The following is a 17,211-nucleotide window of genomic DNA, read 5'->3' on the forward strand; positions in this document are numbered from 1 at the left end:
TGCGGCACCGCTTGCAGGGAGTGAAACAGGGCGGCACACGGCCATACCACTTTGCTTGGTGGACACACATCAACGTTGTGAAGCAGCGATAAAAAAAAGAAAGACCGCCCACCACTGTACAACAGCCCAAAAAAATGTATATCATTCTTGAACTTTTACTGCTTGAACCCAGAGTGAATGACCATGTCCATCACCAGAAATTTTTATCAGGATCTAATGTTATAAGTTTCCATACCAGAACACCACTCAGAAATATTTGCATTTTATTTGCCTAAGGGTATGTATGTAAAATATGATATTTTGGGATACAATGTGAAAGCCTTTTTCTACAAAGAAACAGCTATGCTATATCGAGTACTGCACTTAAGAAGACTGGACTGTGGTACTGTATCTATAGTAATACATTGTATAGGAGCTGCTATTAAGGAAAAATGGAATCAATTGTGTTCTTCACAATTGTATACACAATCAGTTACTTGACGTCCATATCTGACAAATTATACAGGATGTCAAGTAGCTCGATTAATGCGGGGTGTAAGAGGTTAGTCCTACACCATGGACCTGATTGGCTAGACCCAGATTTGCCGCTGCAGGAAAATGTTTGAGCAACAAAATATTGCTCCCTGGGCGATATTTAGCCATTCTAAAATTCTGCTGCTGCTACACTTTTCCGCAATGTCAATGTGTGTTCACTTTAATTGAAATAAAAAGTGAGCGATATGTGCAGTATTTTGCCGCTCCCAGCTAGCAGTGCCGCACTGCTCATGTGTGTTGTAGGTTTAAAGCCACCTACTCTTTTGGACTTAGCAGTGTTGATGCCACAGTAAGGGCAAGCATGGGTTATCCATTATCCAGGCAAGTGGCCAGCTTGTTAAGAACTTATTTTAGAAACTTAAATCTATACTTAATTTTAGCCAGATAATGACCCTGTAACCTTCCACTTCAGCTATCAGGTGTTTCAGGTGATGTTAAATGCTGCAGTATGAACGGTTCACTAGTTTGGCAATGTTCAATTTTGTTTTTTCTCCCATTAAAATGGAGATTGCACCTGGTTTCAGGTCAACCCTATGCAACTGCTTCAGACAATGAATACCACAAAGCAAACGATAAATACCCAAACGTTGTCCTTGTTTTTTACATCGAACATCACTGATCTGACGAGTAAATAAAAATAAATAAATAAGTGATGTCACAGTATGGTAGAATTAGAATACAATAAAAACTCAAAGGAAAAAGACCAGTGACAGGTCAAGTTTATTTGTTTTAGGGTGGCAGTATTCTGATTCAGATGCCTGCTTAAGGCCAATATGGGACAAGAGCCAGTGATCTCAGTCAAGTTTATAACAAACAGATGTTAACATCACAAAAGCGCTATTAAAATTAACATCAATTGTCACTTTTATTGGCAGTCTTACTGCAAAACCAATGGTAGAATAAGTATAATGACAGAACAGTCTTTCAACCCTCCATAAAGGGTGGTTCCTCCATGGCAGAGTTGCACACACGGAACCTTATCTTCACTGCCACTGCCAGTGTTAAACCTGCCATTTAAATTAACAGAATGCTTTATTTCTGATACCATCCACCTAGTTAGGTATGTAGGCCTGAGTTTGAGGAAACCATTAACACTTTGCAGATGAATTTGATCGATGATGTAATTGCTCACTATGTGGTGAGAAGTGTGTTATTTCTTTTCAAATTAGCATAAAAACCTTCAGACTACAGACAATAAAACAAAACTACGGTTAGTCTGGTCTCTAGTTCAAGATCGACATTTTTATTTCATTTTTTAGCATTTTTTTTTTTTTTTTTCTTTCAAGCGACTCAGCGACCACAATGCGTTCTACAAGTACAAAGAATTAGCTGACAGTATACTAAATTTGCCCAAAATGTTTCTAAACAAACACAACATTTACTGTAGTGAAATATCTGTGTGACAAACTGAAGGCATGAAAAAACAATCAATTTATTTTACTAAAGCCCCGAACCAATAGCGTTGGGCTTTTGGACGCAGTGCAGCATTTCAGTATCTATGGTTGCAGTGTTTACTCGAGACCAAACGTAGACCACGACATCAAAGCACAATTTTTTTTTACCAACCAGAGCGGTTTCTAAATCATTTTGCAAGACCCAGAACGCTTACTGATCCAAAAGAAATGCGGTAGAAGACATTTTTATAGAAGATATTGATGGAATGAATGCCAGAAGAAGAATATCCCCTGAATTACAAACTTCTTCACACTGACATGAAGATTCTGAAGTGGATTGTTTACTTTTCACTAGATGTTAGTTATGTGAAATGAGCCCTGGTTATAAATAGACTAATGTGTATAAGGATAGTACATTGTCCATTTTAGTGTAGGCTAACGTGTTACACTTACATATTATACATTACTGGTTCCTTTTTCATTTTGCCATTTATGAATTTGTCCAATGTAGTATATTACTTATATAGCTACATTACTTGTATAGCTATTAACTAGTTATTATACATTTAGTATTTATTTATGTATATTGAAAACATGTTGGTTTTTTTAATAAAATATTTTACAAACAGAAGTTTCTATATTTGCTGTTGCTCAGACATTATTCATATTTTAACAAGTGTATCTAAGTATACAGATGATATTTGTTATGAATTAATTAATAAGCAATTTAAAAAAAGGCAAAGATGTGCATGTTTTTTCTACTTTTGTTTTGCTTTCTAGTTGGGTAAATTATGATTCAACTTAATGTCAGAGTGCAACCCTTGGTATGTCCAGGTTCTACAGGCACTCAGCTTTTCAAAACGGTATCACACTCTAAGCTTTAAATGGATATAGACATTAACTCACATAATAAGCTAAAACCCTCACTTCTCAAAAAAGGTAAAAATGCCCACCTGTCAAGCAATTTTGTATAAAATCAAGATATTTAAAAAATGATTTCAGATTCTAGTTCCTGTGGTGTGTGGCTACCACTGATAACTTTACATATTTTATACTTTCTAAAAAATGAATTTTCAAGTGGATTTTTAAACTTTTGTGTCACATTCAAACTAAGTCAGCGAGGGTATACATGATCATAACATTAAATCATTATTTGTTTAGTAATCTGCAGAGCAACAGCTTGTTAGAAATGTATAATATCACATACTTTAAGTAGACATTTGATCTGATACATCCTCTAAAGTCATCTCAGTCAGCCCTCAATGTTAGAATTCTCGCAGTCTGCAAAAGGGTTAAGCTGAACAAACAACTAATAAATATTTTCACAAGTGACTTAAGATGAAAGATTAAAATTAGCTGGTGAGAGGCAGACAACAAATGCTGGATAGTTAAAAATATTTAAGACTACAAGAATGCTTGAAATGTTTTTCACATCATTGGAACAAAAAGTATGTTAAGACAAGGCTCAGTTCCCTCCAATCTAAACATTTAAAAAATGTGTGAAAATGCTACCCTGCTGAATGAGCTCTAATTAGCCTTATAATGTCCATGATTTAGGAGGTGTAATCAGCTCAAGGCGAGGTCACAGATTCAAATTCTAGAGATAACTTGGATATTATCCAAAATGGAAATGGTGTTCTATCAAGGGTGCAGTCATCCTTCCAAAATCTAAATGCTGTATAAGGTCATTCTAGATTTGGGAACATCCTTAAAGGCCTTGAAGATTAGCTCTGGCCCAATTCCCAGAGTAGCTTTACTTGCTCTTTGCAAAATAAGGACATCATTTTGCAACCAAGCATTGATAGCTTAAAGACTTACACAAAGCAATTTTGCTTCACAGAGCAATAGCCAGAAATACCACAGAACAAAAATTCAACTGAAACTCTTGAAAGAAGTGGACACCCAAAGAAAATTACAGGTACAACAGATAGGAGAATGATCTGAGCAGCAAAAAATAAATACAAATCTAAGATTAACAGCCAAGGATTAAAAGAAAGATTTAGAAGCATCAGGTATAATAGAGCACAGAAGAGTTGTATGAACGTAGACCTCGCTGCAAACCACTTTTAAAGAAAAGTTGCCAAGAACTATGATCCGATGGTCATGTCAACTATGACTCATGGTTCAATGAGTCTAAAACAGGGTTCCTCAACTGGCGGCCCGCGCGTCAGCTGTCCATTACAAAAGTTGAAATTGCTGATAAGCAAGTTTGTAATGTTGCAGCTATCTACAGGGTACCCTACCCTAACAAGTTTTTTTTTCCCCCTTGACAACTTAATCAGAAATATCTGATGAGATTTAATTTTGGCATGCGTCACAAATCTCCGCCCATTTAGCTTAGTGTTAGTGTGCTATGAAAAAAGTGGTATGGAGTAATATTTTCTTTAGTGCGGAGAAACTATCTGAATATTCTTACAAACATTGCTGCACATTAATTTGAAGGCAAAAATCCACACCTGTGCCTACAATGCCAAGTGATGTGTGGTATTAACACAAGATCAACAAAGTGATTTTTCAGATTTGGCAAGAGAGTCAGTATCGAGGGATACAACTGCAGATACTGCACATCACTCAACAATGCTTCACACTTTCCAGACACTGGCCAAACTAGCAAGGGAAATGTTACGTATAGTGATCAACGTTTTGTTTTGTTGTGATCCTATTTTCTGTGATGAAAAGCAATAAAAGAAAACCAAAATGTTTTTGGTTTTCTTCTTTGTGCAACACCCCCTTTTCTACATTTATTTCTTGAAGAGTTTATTTAAGTTACATGACAGTTTTCACTTGTGTGCACAACTTAAAAAAAAAAAAACTGTACTACTTATCAAAATGTGTCATTTGCCACTTTATTACTAAATCTGTGAGGGAGCTAAGTAACGAGAACAGAGTACCCTGGACTGCTTGGCCTGACACTTCATTCCTAAGGTTAAAAGGAAGTCGTATTGTGTATTTGCACCACAAGCACTAATTCACACACAAACAGACTTGTGTATGTGTTTTGTGTTCCATGTGTGGGTACAATAAATGGGACTATTATTTCGAGACCAACCCAGGGATTACAAGGTAAGTAATACACACTGCTGTATTACCATCTTTATTGTTTATTTTGCCAACAGGCACTGGACATAAAACAACCTTTGAACCTGGATTATAATTGTCTGTCTGTTCATTGATTACCTGCACCTGCACACTATTAACCACTTTGCCACAGGCCACCAGTAAGTGTTCAGGAGCAGGAAATTAGCAGAAGAAACCTAACTTGTAAAAGATCTTTTGTTTGGTCTTAAAAAAACCTGTTTGGCAACAGTAAGAAATGTACCTACAGCACACCTCTCAAAGATGGCACATTGGATATACGCTTAAGTTTATTTTCCCTCTGTTTACTGTCATGCTATGTATTTAATTCACAGCACTTCAGTCAAAAAAATAAGTATTTCAAGATATTTCACGATTAAACATAATATCTGTTGTAGCAGAAAAAAAAAAAACAGCATTGTCACATTCAAAATGTTACGATACAACAAAACGCCCTAAATATTTAAACGCTTACCTACAAAACAGTAGTTGCTAAATTGCAGAAATTTCATTTTCGTCCACCTTTTGAAGACATTCTATTTTACCATCAGTGGATTAATCAAACCAAATAAAAACAAGAACAATGGCCATTTTTGCACTGGACAGAGTGATCCAAGCACAGATATTTCAGATCTTTGATGCAGCTGGTGTCTTTTTTACTGAAGACATTTTAAAAGAAATTGCACAGCTCTGTACAATGTGTTCAATCGTTTACCAGGAGCAAATTCAAGATACTGATAAAATGTAAAAACAAATTAAACTTTAAAATGTGCACTTACCATGCTCAATCCTGGAAGAGCAGTGGAATTCTCTGGGTCCCTGTTGCATCAAAGTCTGCACTCACAACAAGGCCAACATCCTTTATTTCTTGTAATGCAGTACAGTATAATTCATTTTCGACATTTAAAACTCCAACTCTGTTACAGATGGTCTCATTCTTTTTTCAGCCTGATCGAATTCATCATCCCTCTGACATTCTGGATCTTATCTGCTTCCATTTTCTCATTACTATAACTAAATAAATAGTGCAATTCAATAAGCTTAATAATAATAATAATAATAATAATAATAATAATAATATCATCGGTTTGGCTTCAACCGATTACACAAGATCACAGGCCTATGCTCGATGATGACGAAACCTTGCAAACCAGTGGTGTGCATTGTGTTTCCAATCTGTCTGAGCTGAAGGAAATATGCAGACAGAATGGGCCCCGATTTGACCAACAAGATGTACTGGACTCATCATAAATGTCTTAACACCATAATAAAAGCAAAAGGTAGACACACAAAATAGTAAAGCAGGGGTGCCAATAATGGTCAGGAACAAATGCTTTAAAATTAAATGTTTGTTTTTTTTTTTTTTTGTTAAATTACTAGAAATTGTGTATTTCTTTTTGTTCTATTAAAAAGTGATTAAAGTTTTCTAAATGCGTGTTGCTGTGCTTTATGGTATAATAAGTGTAGGGTGCCAATATTTACTGCAGATTTAAATTAGGTAAAGTAAAATTTATATAACAAATATATTACAATTAACCAAAAGGGAAATAAAGAACACCAAGTGGACCAGTGGTGGCCTTCACAGTATCAAAGATTTTGTCTTTTCTTTTTAAGGTCATGAAGCAAAGGTTTGATTGCATTGTGGAGAAAGAAGTGTTTTTTAAAACGAAAAAATTGAAAATGTTAGATTTGTATCAAATTAATAATGTGTTGCTACTTCAGTTCTTGGTATCCATTTGACAGAAGACTCAAAAATATAACAACATTGGAACAACTAGCTTGCCAAATTGTATCAAAGTCAAAGCTGGTGTAGGTACTCTAGGTTCTTTCCTTCTTGTTTATCTGCCCAGGATGACTGACTTACTGTGAGACAACTATCTTGTTCAAACAATTGTATGTTTGTGGTAGAATTAAGTCACAAACACCTAATTAGCAGGGTCTATTATTTGTTATTAGATATGACCATTGGGCTCGGTCAGATGATACAGCAAAGACTGTTTATTGCTGCCTGAATCAAAGCAAACCACAACCTTCCTCTAGAGCTGAGCAGGTTCATCTAAAGCACTTCAAACACCCTTAAATTGAAGTTACCAACAGTGAGTAATAGCGTGACTTAGTTTGACTTTAACAGTTTCAAACCTTTATAGTCCTCTCCTGTCTAAAGTTACAATGTCTAGCTGTGATGCGCACATCAAACTCCACTGAAGCCCCTACAGTATGCTCCCAAATCATTAAAAACTGAAATTCTTTTCTTCCCCCTCCCCTCCTTACCCCCACCCTGTCCCACCACCTCATTCCCTCCCCCTCTGCTCGTAACCGCCACGTCATTTCTGACTCTACCCTCTCTGGCCATATCTCGACCATAACACGCACCTGTCGTTTCCATCTATTCAACATCCACAAAATACACCCCTCCATTTCCTTTTCTGCTACTAAACCTCTGGTCCACTCTTTCATTTTCACCTGCCTTGACTACTGTAACTCCCTCCTCCTTAGCCTTCCCTCTTACGCTTTTACACCACTGCAACAAATTCAAAACGCCTCTGCCCGTATCATATTCAACCTCCCCCACTCCTTCCATACCTGCCCTCTCCTCCTATTAATGTTGCCTGTTCAAATTCCTTATCCTTGTATACAAATCTCTCCATTGTCTTGCCCCACCTTATCTGGCTGCACTGATCACCTACTATGTTCCCCCCACCTTCCTTACATTCCCAGTCACTATTGTCCCTCTCGGTCCCACCCTCGCCTTGTGCCCAATCCCGTTTCCGTTCCTTTCCTTCTTGCTCCCCTTCACTGGAACTACTGGAAGGCACTATAAAAATGAATAAACAATTAAATAAATAAATAAATGAATAAATAAATACATTTACTCCACAGCAGTAGCAACCAGGTGTATTCACAAACACCTAAAGCTTGTTTTTTCAGAGACCAATAGTTGTAAATACTTAACTGCAGCCCTGCTTTCCAAAAAGTCATCCTGAAGTTGCTGTAAGCAAGGTACAGGACTCTTTGGAATGTACACTACCAGTCAAAAGTTTTAGAACACCCCCATTTCCCAGTTTTTATTGAAATTTAAGCAGTTCTAGTCCTGTGAATAACCTAAAATGGTACAAAGGTAAGCGGTAAACTGCCAGAGGTTAATAAAAAAGTATAGGTTACCAAAAAACACAAAATAATGTACATTTCAGAGTTATACAAAAAGGCATTTTTCAGGGAACAAGTAATGGGTTAACAACTTACAGCTGTTCTGCAGCAATGGAAGTAAATTAAGCCTTGAAAGTTGATGCTAACAATTCCTACTGGTGTCCCAACTTTTGTTGATTACTTACAAACCCTCTGTCTGTATAAAAGCAGTATTGGAACAGTCTGCATTACTACACCCTATTAAGCATTATTTGGACAGTATTGTACTGCAGGAAGTAGAATATTGCTATCATCATGGAGAGAAAAATGCAATTAACAAAGGAAGACAGACAGACCATTATAACCCATAAAAGTGTAGGTCTTTCCTTTAGAGAAATTGCAAAGAAAGCCAAGGTGTCAGTGAGTACAGTTTCCTACACCATCAAAAGGCACTTGTAAACTGGAGGAAACTCTGACAGGAAGAGGTCTGGCAGACCCAAAGCCACAACAGAATCAGATGCCAAGTTTCTGAGAGTCAACAGATTGCGTGATAGGCGGCTCTCAGAGGACAACAGCTTCAAGCACAGCTTAACACTGGTCGAGGTAAGCAAGTCTCAGTTTCAACTGTGAAGAGAAGACTTCGAGCTGCAGGTTTGACAGGTCGAGTGGCAGTAAGAAAGCCCTTGCTAAGATGGCAAAAAAAGAAAAAGAGGCTTGCCTGGGCCATGAAGCACCGCCAGTGTACTACTGAAGACTGGAAGAAGGTCTTACCTACCGATGAATCAAAATTTTAAATCTTCGGTTCATCACGCAGGATTTTTGTACGTAGCCGAGTAGGCGAAAGGATGGTTCCTCGGTGTGTGACACCAACTGTCAAACATGGAGGAGGAAGCACGATGGTCTGGGGCTCTTTTGCTGGATCCAGAGTCAGCGACTTGCACAGAGTGAGTGGCACCCTGAACCAAAACAGCTACCACAGCATTTTGCAGCGGCATGCAATACCCTCTGGTATATGCCTAGTTGGTCAGGGCTTCATTCTACAGCAAGATAATGACCCAAAACATACCTCCAGGCTATGTCAGAACTACCTAGAAGAAAAGAAGAAGACGGCAGGCTTCAAATCATGGAATGGCCAGCACAGTCTCCAGACTTAAACCCCATCAAGCTGGTTTGGGATGAACTGGACAGAAGGGTGAAAGCAAAGCAACCTACAAGTACAAAGCATTTGTGGGAACTTCTGCAACAGTGTTGGGAAGAACTTTCCGACAACATTTGAATTCCACTGTAGAAAGAATGCCACGTGAGTGTTCGGCTGTTATATCTGCAAAAGGTGGCTACTTTGAGTCAAAAATTTAGATTAAACTTTGTTAAACAAAACGATTCCAAGATTTCTTTTTTATCTCCAATTGTTTATTTGTTCTATGTTTTAATTTCAGAGTACATTGAGACATTAAACTGTGTAAATTTCAATAAAAACTGGAAAAACTGAGGTGTTCTAAAACTTTTGACCGGTAGTGTAGTTATGGTGCTGATTCTTTTCTGCAAAACGGATAAAAGATGATAAAGCCCTCTAATAACGCATTTGTTCATGCATTTGTTATGTCTCGGTTGGATTATTGCAATGCTCTTTTTGTTAATCTTTCTGCTCACTCTTTGCATCGATTGCAGATGGTGTAAAATGCAGCAGCAAGGGTTCTTATTGGTACCAAGCGGACAGAACACATTACTCCGGTCCCTGAGCATTTGTATTGACTTCCTATCCAGTCCCGTGTTTCCTTTAAAATATTATTGTTGACCTACAAGGATTTGCACAGTCAGGGTCCTAGTTATATAATGGGCGTTCTTAGCCCTTACATCCCTGAAAGGCAGTTTAGATCCTCTAACTGGACTGTTAAAATGCATGGTTCCAAAACGTGTTACGCTCAGAAGGCGTAGTTTTAGCGGTGTTGCTCCTTTCTTTGGAACTCATTACCAATTTGTGTTTTGTTTTGTACGTCGTCTTGAGATACCGAGCTGTGAAAGGTGCTATAATAAATTAAAGTTATTATTATTAATAATAATGGCAATTGAATCTTCATTGTCACAGAAATTCCTCAACCTTAACTTCCAAGGAAAGCACCTTCACACATGTTTCCATAGCTACTGATATCACAGAAAATATGCATTCCAATCTCCAAGACGTTATTTTCTTTGGATGTCATTAATTAAGGAATCTCCATTGAGAAAATAAGAATACATTCAAAGCCTTTCTTTACATCCTGAAGATGCAAAACCAAAATCCTACTGATGCACCCGGAAGAAGGATCTAACAAGTTTAAGCAAAAGAAATCTGCATTCACTGTAGCATTTTAAATTTAAAGCCGATTTTCTTTTGTACATTAGAGAATACAATGGTGTACACATGCAGTGGTGTGCAAACTGATTAGAACACCCCATTGCTTCTGTAGCTTTGATTTGTTGTGTATATGAAATCAAACCACTATAACTGACAGTCTTGGAAAATTGTCAAAATATGCAAGTTAGGGATTATCTAATTGAATTGATTACTTTAAAAGGCCATACATGCAATTCATTTAAAATAGCAAGACAAATGGTAAAATGCATGATACTTTTTAGAGTTGTTTAAGATGCCCTATTAAAGCACAAAGTAGTCCAAAATTTTCACACACAAGTGCCTATTGTTTCTATATCACCAACTGCTGGCTGGAATTTGAAAACATAGGAGGTGTTCTAATAAACGTACACACTACTGCAAGTTATATCATGCATAAATTATTTAATTTACAGGGAGAAACCACCAAAGTGTACTCAAAATATCCTTGAAGTCCACTATTTTCAACTGACAAGAAGATGAGCTAGAAAACACCAGGCACACTATCTGTGAATTCAGTCTGATTACTGAGCTCTCTGGACAACCATATAAACCAGAACAGAGGCTAGATAGCTTGGAGTAAGTAATCTATAGATAGATAAGCACTTGACGAAATGTCTGAGGTCAGGACCTCTGAAGATTTTAATCTGTGTCCATAATTAGATGCTTGGCAAGACAGAAAAGGGTTGTAACCTCTACTACCCTCTTGTTTGTCACTCCAGAGCAGTGCCAAGACTGCAGACCCCTGACATGTTACAGATCTTTCACAATAAACTGTATGGCAGATAACCCCCACCTGAGTGTACTGCTACCCTGGTCCTAACACTTAACTGGACCCAAGAGTGAACACTTCTGTAAAAAAAACAGAACAATTCTCATACTGGGTCTTGCTTAAGAACATGATATAATGATCTGTTTTTAGAAACCTGCCTCTGACCTGTAGAGGGAATGGTCTGGATAGTACTCAATTTAAATGCACTAATGGTCTGCTTTTAGAATACAAAATAGGATGGAATGTGCTTGAAAAATAATTTTTGTAAAACTCAGCATGAAAGTGGGACAATGCAGCTTTAATGAGATGAGACAACATGAGATACAAGCAAACACCTTCAAGAAAGTCAACCTGTAATGGTTATTTAGAGCAAAATTATACCAGATTGCTTTGAATTTAAAACTAATTTCACAGCTGAGCTATGATAATAAAATCTAATCAATGAAGTTTAACCAAATCGGTGACAACGGTCACAAACATCCCCTCGAATTACCTTCAGTAATTTGCAGTAAAACCAAACCTGAACGGAAATTTAGACACTGCAATCCAATATCTGAAGCCAGCTTAGATTCCAATGCACATTGTGGTACAGCGGTAGTATCTGAATTGCATCTGTAGTACAAGCATTTCACTGTTTAAACCATTCTAATGCAGTTTAAGAAGCTTAAATACTGAGCGTGCCACAGAAAATAAAATTGTTCAACAAGCTTTTTGACTAAAAGTCTTTATAAATGTCTTCATTAAATGACGGCTGTTAAACAATTATACTAGCTTCTTTTTGGTATTTCTACATAACTTATGATTGTATGTGTTTTATAGCAGGAGAAGAAAACCAGAACAGAAAGAATACTTTTTTATACCATCAACCTTTCTAATAATGTCCTCAATAATCTGCAGAGCAGATGAAATACCAAAAAAATGCTGAACTCCAGTTTATGGATGACACATAACAGGCTACTCAGCAGGCAATGGGTTGCACAGTGTATCTGGGTCATTTCCCACCAACTCAACCAGAAAAGGGACATTTCATTGCCCGTCTGTCTCAGATTTTCCTAGAAGAATTCACCTGGGGGTTTTCAGACAAGCTGACTTCAGAAATGATAGCCATTATTTATTTTTAATTTTTTTTAAATGTCCACTTTGACCTGTGACTGCAAAGGTCAACCTAAAGTGAGAAAAGGACCTTGACCAGCAAAATCACCCTGGGTGCAATTTAGATGCTACCATTATGTGTAGCACTTTGTTCTACTTATATTAAATACGGCTTTTCAAACAACAAATACTAGAAGCACCCTACTCGCTTCTGACAAGTTTTATTTGAACTTCAGCCTAACCCTTTACACTGCTGGGGATGTGGGTCCTAAAATAGAAGTATTGCTGTAAGACCCTTAGGCACCAGTCTTCCAAATTCTGTGAAAAACATTTAGTTTCAAGTCCCACCACTGGTCATTAAACCCCCTTGAAATCTGAATTTTTGCTGTTTGTACCACGTTTAGGCTGTAATAACTTATGTGGGGGGGGGTGGGGTGGGAGGGTGACTCAAAAAAATCATCCAAAGATATATTTGGATAGATGTTAATGAGATCTACAAGCATCAAGCAAAATACTATGATATCCAGGGTTTTGGGATTTTTTAAGTTGCATTTGTCATGCATTCGCGCATTGTTTATGGCCACATAGTTCTATCCAAACTGGCTATTTCTTCAACTTTGCATTCTCTGAGGATTGATCTGGAGGAAAAAGTAATAGTATGTGCTTCCACTGGCACTAGCTTGGAGCTGAGGGGTTATTAACTTGCACGGGACTTGGGACTTCTTTGTTATGACGACACATTTGAAACTACCAAAGCCTTTCTTAGTTGGGTTTTAAAAACAAAATTCACATTTTTTCTTAAAATAAAATATCCCCTGTTTACAGCACCTTTTAAATACACCTCTCTCTATTATCGAAGATTCCCTAAACCAAAGACTTTCAGTTGTGCCTGAAATTGACTGATTGGCTAGCATGAGAATGCAGCAAATGGCTTTTTCACAAATGGTTGGTCAGTCAGTCAATTATCCCCCTAGGTAGGCACCAAAACTTATAAAAACAACTTTACTATCACTTTTTGGTTTTTAAAATCCAACTAAGTAAGGTTTTTGTAGTTTCAAATGTGTTATCGTAACAACAAAGTCCCAAGTCCCATATGAAAGTTCAGAACAATTTAAGCAATAGCCAGTTGGATAGAACTGTGTGGCACTTTAACCTCACCAAAGTGGCCATAAGCAATGCTCGAATGCATGAGAAACACAACTTCAAAAATCTGCCAAAAATTCAACATATTTTGCTGGTTGCTTGTAGATCTCATGAAAATCTATCCAAACATATCTTTGGGTGATTTTTTTGGAGTGCCCCTACACACGTTATTATAGCCTAAACCTAGTACAAATACCAACAATTCAAATTTCAAGGGGGTTTAATGACCAGTGGTGAAACTTGAAACCAAAAGTTTTACACAGAATTTGGAAGACTGGTTCCTAAGTTTCTTACAGCAATACTTAGATTTTACCCTACAGTGTAAAGGGTTAGACTGAAGTTCAAATAAAACTCATCAGTTACCCCTCATCTGGCAATTTACCAGAAGTGAGTAGGGTGCTCCTAGTATTTTGTTTTCTGAAAATCCCTATTCATTATGGATAGAACAAGGTGCTACACATGATGGTAGCATCTAAATTGCACCCAGGGTGATTTTTCTGGTCAAGGTCCCTTTTTCAGTTTAGGTTGACCTTTGCAAGGTCACAGGTCGAAGGAGAAATTAAAAAAAAAATAACAACAACAATGACTATCATTTCTGAACTCAGCATGTCTGAAAACAGCTAGGTGAATTTGTCTGCTGGGAGCTCCCGTCCACGGACGGCAGTGGAATAGCCTGGACTTGAACCAATGACCTGCACTCCACACAGAGCGCCTTTACCAGATGCGCCACTCAGGAGCCCTAATGGCTGTAATTAACTAGTAGTACATTCAGGCAGAGAAGTGATTCGGTCAAAGCACAGCACGTCAGGAAATAAAATAGTGTTCTCAGAGCTCAATCTTATGTAAGCCAGTCCCATTTTCTACTTAAGGCCATTTCACTTTCCTTGCATTTCGCATTATAATGTTTATGTCATTTTCTAAAATGTTCAGCACAGTAGTATCCATAAAAACATGCAATTATGGCACAGTGGATTTGCACGGTCTGTATCACAAAATAAGTGCTTGGCACGATTGGCTGTTGAGTATTCTGTGTTTTGTTGTTCAGAATGTAGTGCATAATATAGAGGGGGGGGCCTACAATCATGCATGCTGGGAGCTCTGCGTCCTGAACGAAAGAACCTGGTGTATAGGGCTGCCAATTGTGTCTAAATGTAGGTTTCTGGAGATGTGGACAGTAGTCCACTAAGGACAAGCTTGAGACAATCTACCTCACTTAAGACCCAAGTCAGACTTGAACCCAGGCCTCCAGCTGAAATACTAGTTAAATTAACACCACTGGCATTCACATCTCTAGCTAAAGAATAGCAGCAGTACAGTTAACAATTCAAAAGACAGAAGTACTGCTACTCCATTGGAACTGAATTATCAGCAACAAGTTCAGTTCCAATGGAGAAAAATACAGACAGGGTTAAATACTACTTCTAGTAATAACGAATTACAGCTGCAAAAGTAGAATGTGCAGATTTGTATCAATCTTTCATTCGAAATGGATTTACACAGTACAATGTTAAGCTCGTCTATTTAATATTAAACATTGACAATTGCTAACATTCTCCTGTGCTACACAAAAATATAGTAGGTACATGTTAAAACTTTTGTGTTACTCTACACCATATTTGCTAACACTGTTTGATACATAGAAAAAACCCAAATGCTCTACATGTTTAATAATTACAGGTATCAGACATCGCTGGATACACATAAGTACACTGCCACTACTGCTAAATACTGTAAAAACCGTCGTTCAAGCTGTACATAATTTAAGGCTATACTTTTTCATAAACAAGTAGGCTATTGACTGCAAAAAAAAGTTAATTGCGGTATCTCTGCCTCACTACCAATATTTAGAGAGCATTTCAATTCATAGTTTTATAATTCAACATACAAAAATTGAAAATGAATAGATCCAAAAAAGCAACTAGGATTGATAAATTGTAACAAGTATGTTCGCAAAAAAAAAAAAGTGTATCTTCTTTGTAAAGAAAAAAAGTCAGTAACTGGTAAATATTCTTACCGTTTTCCAGATGCAAAGAACAAAATGGAAAATCTTGTTTAGTTATTCATTTTCCAGTTTGCTTGTTTACTATTTTCAACTGTGGTTTACATTCGAGTTTCTCTTTGGCATGAATTCTGCAAATCTTACATATTTCTTCACCGCACAAGCCAATGACAAGAGAAAAAAAAAAAAAAAAAAAAAAAACTATTATAAAATCAACATGACATACATAAAACAGCACCAGGGAATTAAGGCACAGAAAAACAAAATGTCATAAAGTCTTACTTTAAGTTTCTCGTGCTGCAAAGTTGCAGACAGTAACTGAGCGCACTATTCCAATGCGCTTTCTCTTGCTATCTGTTACATGCTCCCCCTCATTGTAAATGCATTGTAACGGAACTGAGGCACACCATTGCATTGTGGGAGCTCTTAAAGCAGTCCGCTACACTCCCTCTCTCTCTCGCTCTACCGTCAGCGAAACATTTATTTGAAATGAAGCGACTATTGCAAGTAAAGTGTATGGAGTATAACAAAACAAACAAACGAACAAAGGTAACAATGATTAAATAATAAATAACACACGTGGTCATGGCAGCTGTTTTAGTCATTTATTTTTTGATAGTACTAATTATTAGGTAGATAGTTTGCTCCCATGTTAATACTAGTATTGTTAGCTCATTTGTTCTGCAAATGACAATTTGTTTTTTTTTTTGTTTTTTTTATTAGAAAAAAATACCATATTAATGATAAGAAAACAAGCATGTATGTCTAGGTGCGACGAGACACTTAGGCCTATAGTATAAACCTGGGCTTTTAACTGGTACAGAATGTGGATAATGTGGATTATGCCCCAAATAATATTTCTATAGCATACTTTCAGATAAAGATTTCATTATTATTATTATTATTATTATTATTATTATTATTATTATTATTATTATATTTATTTATTTATTTATTTATTTATTTAAAGACAAAACTAAGATTGTCAGAGAACTGAATAAAAAATGGTTTGCAAGCCCTGTCTTTAGCTAGCTGCGTTTTCACCTTGTGAAGTCCTCGCCCTTGTGCACACATATCCATGGCAACAAAACTACAGAAAGTGGTAAATGGCAGAAATACCGGGACGTGATTAAATTTGCAAGCTTAAGAAAAAAACAAGTCTATAAAGTGGTTGCAACTGGTTGTTTTTAAAGCCCATATCTTATTAAGTAAGTATACGGTGTGCTGACAGACGACAGGAAGTATCTATTTGTATTGACTGTAATATAATTGCAACAAGACTACTTGTGATACATTCAACATATTCTAATACGAGTGAGGAAATTGGATATCTTGCAAATGGTGTAAATGGACATATGGATAAACATATTTTATCATGCTAACACCTTTTTTTCATTCTATATATTCCGAATGCCACTGAAATGAAAATGTTTCTTCCTAAAATTAATCATATATTAAACTAAAAAATATATCTTAATAATCTAAAATGCAAAACAAAAACATGCATATTATTATTATTATTATTATTATTATTATTATTATTATTATTATTATTATTATTATGTCTTCCTATATTAGAGCAATAACAATACCGTGTACAATACAATTTAACCTACAAAGGTAGAGATAATATTCAGAATCATGGCTCTCGTTCTCGCTTGTATAGGAGATATTGCAAAGTCAATGTAATACATGCTTTCATTCA

General features: G+C 36.7%; 1 protein-coding gene across 2 annotated transcripts in view; it reads right to left on the bottom strand.

Annotated features, from left to right (window-relative positions):
• LOC121319711 (ras association domain-containing protein 8-like) overlaps positions 1 to 15,882 on the bottom strand; it is a 52,478-nt gene extending 36,596 nt beyond the window's left edge. The window contains exons 1-2 of one of the 2 annotated variants that reach the window (XM_041257414.1): positions 15,789 to 15,867; positions 15,522 to 15,656 (exon numbers count right to left, since the gene is read on the bottom strand). The gene's annotated coding sequence lies outside the window, so the exon portion shown is untranslated. Of the gene's footprint in view, positions 1 to 15,521; positions 15,657 to 15,788 lie in introns of both variants that reach the window. The other variant, XM_041257412.1, reaches the window with a different exon arrangement.
• Between the last annotated feature and the right edge of the window lie 1,329 nt (positions 15,883 to 17,211).

Source organism: Polyodon spathula, chromosome 8, assembly GCF_017654505.1.
Source record: "Polyodon spathula isolate WHYD16114869_AA chromosome 8, ASM1765450v1, whole genome shotgun sequence".
Taxonomy (NCBI): Eukaryota; Metazoa; Chordata; class Actinopteri; order Acipenseriformes; family Polyodontidae; genus Polyodon; species Polyodon spathula.